The 5506-nt window shown below is 32.3% G+C and overlaps 1 pseudogene; it reads right to left on the reverse strand.

Annotated features, from left to right (window-relative positions):
• Positions 1-593: 593 nt before the first annotated feature.
• Positions 594-690, reverse strand: LOC123232698 (annotated as a pseudogene).
• Between the last annotated feature and the right edge of the window lie 4816 nt (positions 691-5506).

The raw sequence follows: 5506 nt of genomic DNA on the forward strand, positions 1-5506 counted from the left end.
TGGCCACATTCCTCAAACGTTTTTTATTTTCCTTTGCTGTAATAATAGCCAATCTGCTAGATGTGAGGTAGTACCTCAGAGTTGTTTCAATTTGCATTTCTCTAATTATGAGAGATTTAGGATACTTTTTCATGTGCTTATTGATAATTTTGATTGCTTTATCTGAAAATTGCCTATTCATGTCCCTTGCCCATTCATTAATTGGGGAATGGCTTGAATTTTCATACAATTAATTTAGCTCCTTATAAATTTGAGTAAGTTGACCTTTGTCAGAGGTTTTTGTTATAAAGATTTTTTCCCAATTTGTTGCTTCCCTTCTCATTTTGGTTGCATTGTTTTTGTTTGCACATAAATTTTTTAATGTAAGGTAATAAAAATTATTCATATTTTATAATATTCTCTATCTCTTGCTTGGTCTTAAAATGTTTCATTTACCATAGATCTGACAGGTATACTACTCTGTGTTCACCTAATTTACTTATAGTTTCCTTCTTTCTAAATAAGTCATTCACCCATTCTCAATTTATCTTGGTGAAGGATGTGAAATGTTGATCTAAACCTAATCTCTCCCATACTGTTTTCCAATTTTCCCAAAAAATATGGAACACTTTACAAATTTGCATGCCATCCTTGAGCAGGGGATATCCTAATATTCTTTGTATCATTCCAATTTTAGTATATGTGCTGCACAACCTTATGGTTTTAACCATAACTATAAACACTATTTTGACCATATAAGAATACCAAGATTCAGTTTTTTCACAGTTAACATACATACATACACATATTGATTGTATTCTAACTTGAATAATATTAAAAGTATAAGCTGTTAGTATTTTATTTAGATCGATTAAAATAGGGTTTTGTTGTGATTAGATTTTAACCTGATCCTCTACTCCTCTCTATATCCTCCAGATTTCTTAAAAGCATATATCATGTATGACAAGTCACTCACTACTCTACTCTCATTTAGCATCACATTTCCTTTCCAGATCTAAATCATTCAATAAACCACTCATTCTTTACTCGTGGTCAATTGAACATCAATTTAACTAGATATACTAATTTAAAACATAATAATTGATATCATACTAATGTATAGTAATTTTACTTAAAGCAAAATATATGTAATACAAAATAAAAGATCACAGTTACATCCTATTCTATAAGACAAAGAATAAAGGAAACAAAGAACAACAACAAAAAAAGTCCCTGAAATTGGAGTCTTGTATCTCCTTCATAATTTTAGCCTTCAGCTATATCACATGAGAGATGTGAAAAAAAGGAATATTGAGTTTCTTATAGCAGACCTTGTATGTCCCAGTATTGTGACATCAGAAGATAGTGGCATCCATGTTGGAGAACTTTGTAGATATTTTTGTTATCCTACTTATGTAGAGTAAAATGGCTGTAAGACCTCCTTTCCACAGTGATCCTTATCTGTAGGGTCTCCAGTTCAATTTTGCAGTAAGATGGCTCATGTTCCTTTCTTTCCATTTATATATCTTCAGTAGAAATGGACATTACTTGACATGCCAATTTTAACTGGATTTAAGAGGTGCAGGAATGAGCATGCCAATGTCATTGTTCTAACCTAATCTTGCCTTTAATTCTCTATCCTTTACAATGCCATGCTCTATTTGGGTCATTCTGTAGTAGATAGCAACCCTCTCTAATCAACCTTCATTAAAGCATTATATTTCTTATAATACAAAAGAACACACATAAGGCATTAGTCTTGGTATAGGACTAGGAGATACTACTTACATTTATAAAAACATAGATTAAACATGTATTATATGCTTCTTGGCATTTGAGTTTGCATAATTTCAGCCTTTATCTTCTGTGAGATTGGGAGATCAAGCCATATGAGGGAAACCTGGTTTTCTTTTCCCCCTGCTTTCTCCTTGAACCTAAACTCTAACTAGCAGTTTTGAATTTTTCAAAATGTTTAAATATTATCTCCCTTGATCCTCCCCTCACTTCTGTAAATGCTAAATAGGAATGGAAGCAATTATTGTAACCTGTGATTTCAGCAATGTAAAGTACTCTTGAGTCAAACAATTAAGTGACTTTCCCAGGAACATATGACTAGTATCTCAGACTGGATTTGTACTCATCTTTTTCTTAACTCCATTGTGTCACCTACCTGTCTTTTCTATCATCTTAGTTGTTGAGAATACTCACTGCTATTGTGATTTGACTGTCATACAGGAAGTGTGTCAGAAATGGCAGTGGAGGCAGGTATTCCTACCTCTGAGATATCCTCTATATTACTCCTTTATCATATCTTCTGGGGAAGGACATAGTGATTTTACAAATTATCAAAAATGAAATATGAAGAGTTTAATTGCTTAGATTAAAGTAACACAGCGAGGTAGAGGCAGAAATGAGACTGGAAACAGTTTTTTTTCTAGATTTTTCAATCTAGCAAGCAATATAATATTATATCAAGGAGATTACCTTTCTCCCAACTAGTTTACTACCAAGCCATAGGTAGAAAGAGTTGCCTGTCCTTATGAATAATAACTCCATATGACTGTTTTCAAGAGAGATGTCTTTTCATGTCTACAGATAGAGAAAAGTCCCAAATGCAACCTCTCTCATGTTTTGTAAGAAAAAGACAATGTTTTTTATCCTAAGCTAAGGAGGGACTACAGTGTGATATACCCTTAGGTAATTGTTCCCTTTTTATTAAGAAAACACTGAATATATCAATTCATACTTATACATTCCTTTTCTCCTTTTCCTAATACCTTATACTTAGAGAGTATATTTGAAGTTCAGTATTTTGTATTTGAGGTCATATGATAGTTTGGAATGTTATAATTATATGGAATCTTAGAATTGTATTTCTTGCCTTTGAAAAAAAGATATCCCTTGCAAAGAAGAAAAAGAAGTTACCTACTGGAATCCTCAATTGGCATCACTTTCTCTATAAATAATTACCTTGTCAGAAATCTGAACCAAATATTAAAATATATCCCAAATTTCATTGTTTGACATGGAAGTAATGGCACTAAAATGTTGCTTTTTCATTTTCTTTTTTTTTACCAAAATATGCTTAAATTTTTATTAAGTTTTATTTTTTCTTTTTTTTCCTTTACCCCAAATACCACAAATAACAGCAGAAGTGCATGAGTAGCGGGGTCAGAGAGCAATCAGTACTCTTCAATTCCATACTACTTTAGGGTATGTCAGCTAAGAAATATATACAGAAATATATTTTAATGTAACAATCCAGTAACAATGATCATATTGTAATCTATTACATAATTATATGTTTTTAAATATTAATCCACTCAAAGCTGGAAGTCATTACCAGGAAACAAGAGACAATGGTGATTTATTACTATTTCTTCATTTCTTTTCAATAAGCAATGATGCTTTGTTAAGGAAAATGGTGGTGAAAGTGAGAGACAAGGGGAAAGAAAGTACCAAGAAAAGACATCTAGAAATATCTGGATTTTTCAACCTTATCTGATTCCAGAATTTATTCAATATCACTTGCATTGTTTTGAAGCTCACTGAAACAATATGAAATGAACCAGATTTCACTATTGCATGTCTCCTGCTGCTGAAGGATAATAAGGTTCATTACAGCAGAAACTTATGTCTAGTTGATACTAAAGCTTACCTAATCATTCACACTGGAGTCTGTACTGCATAATAACAACAAGGAAAATGCAGAACATATGGTAGAAGAAACTAATTACTTTATCAATATTTCACTTTGTTGTCAACAATATATTTTTTTCACTTCAGATTTCAGACACCAGCTCAGGAATGAAAGTAGCATGCTAAATAGTAGAAACAACAATTCAGGCAACATATAGAACTTCATTCTATTGGAACTCTAAGGGAGGTAGCTTCTAAGTTGCTCAGTGGATTGATAGCCAGGCCAATAGATGGGAGATTTCAGGTTCAAATCTGGCCTCAGAAACTTTCTAGGAAAGTCACTCAACCCCATTGCTTAGCCCTTACCATTTTTCTGCCATGGAACCAATACACAGTATTGATTCTAATGTAGAAGGTAAGTGGTTTAAAAAATCAAATTCCCTGACATTCAATAACAATATTTATAGAAAACTGGTTTTAAATGAAATTAGGGTAGAAAAGAATTGGCAAAGGAATAAACATATCAAATTCTTTGCCTACCTTGAATTCAATATTAAAAAGTTGCCTTAGCTAATCTCCTTCTTCCTCATTTTATTTCCCCAAAGTAACTAGAACAACAAAGGAATATTATCTCAAGGGATTTTCAGTTAACGAAATAACTCAGAGAAGGCTAGAGCTAGAAGGAATTCCAAGAATCATCTACTCCAAACCTCTCATATTATAATTTAAGAAACCAATTGGAAATCATCAAAAGAACTTGGCACTATTTAAGAAATAGAATTCTTGATTAAAATAAAATATGAAGTACATGAAAATAAATGTTAAAGACTACCATAACTAGTATTCAATAAACCCAGAGATCCAAGTTCCTGTGGCAAAAGCTCACTATTTGACAAAGACTTCTGGAAAAAGAAATAAAATGCAGTCTGGAAGAAACTGTGCATAGTTCAACATCTCTTACTATGCCAATGTAAGCTCAAAATGGGTGCATGATTTAGACATAAAGGGTAATATTATAATCAAGTAATAGGAATACTGAGAAAAATTATGCATTATATCTATGGATAAAGGGAAATATTTATGTATAAACAAGAGAAAGATGAGAGCATCAGAGGTAAAATAGATAATTTTGATTAGATTTTAAAGGTTTTGCACATACAAAACCAATATATTCAAAATTAGGAAGAAAAAAATGAATTGCAGAATTTTTTAGAGCCAATATCTCTAGTCAAATGTCATTGATCAAAAATATAGTAAACAGAACTAGATTTACAAAAAAAAATAAGAACCATCACCCAACTGAAAAATGGTCAATGTATATAAACAATTTTCGGAAGAAGAAAACAGTGCTATCAACACTCACACTAATCACTGTTGGTTAGAGAAATGAGAATTAGAATAACTCTAAGGTACTACCTCATACTTGTAATATTGATTAACATGGCAGAAAAGGAAAATGAGAAACATTGGAGTGCATTTGTAAAAATAAGTAGACAAATGCACTTTTGGTCAAGTTCCACCTATTTAGGTCAAAGTCCACCTATTCTCTAGTACAATTTGGTACTCTGCCAAATGGGTTATAAAATTGTGCATATCTTTGGATCCTTTAATAACCCTACTATCCACATATTCCAAAAAGATCAAAGAAAATAGAAAATAAATATTTTGTACAAAAATATTTATGGCTGCTTTTTTAAAAACCCTTAAATTCTGTGTATTAGTTCATAGGTGGAAGAGTGGTAAGGGTGGGCAATGGGAGTCAAGTAACTTGCCTAGGGTCACACAGCTGGGAAGTGTCTGAGGCTGGCTTTGAACGTAGAACGTCTCATCTCTAGGCCTGACTCTCAATCCACTGAGATACCCAGCTGCCCCTTATACTTGCTTTTTT

Source organism: Gracilinanus agilis, chromosome 1 (assembly GCF_016433145.1).
Source record: "Gracilinanus agilis isolate LMUSP501 chromosome 1, AgileGrace, whole genome shotgun sequence".
In the NCBI taxonomy this organism is placed as follows: Eukaryota; Metazoa; Chordata; class Mammalia; order Didelphimorphia; family Didelphidae; genus Gracilinanus; species Gracilinanus agilis.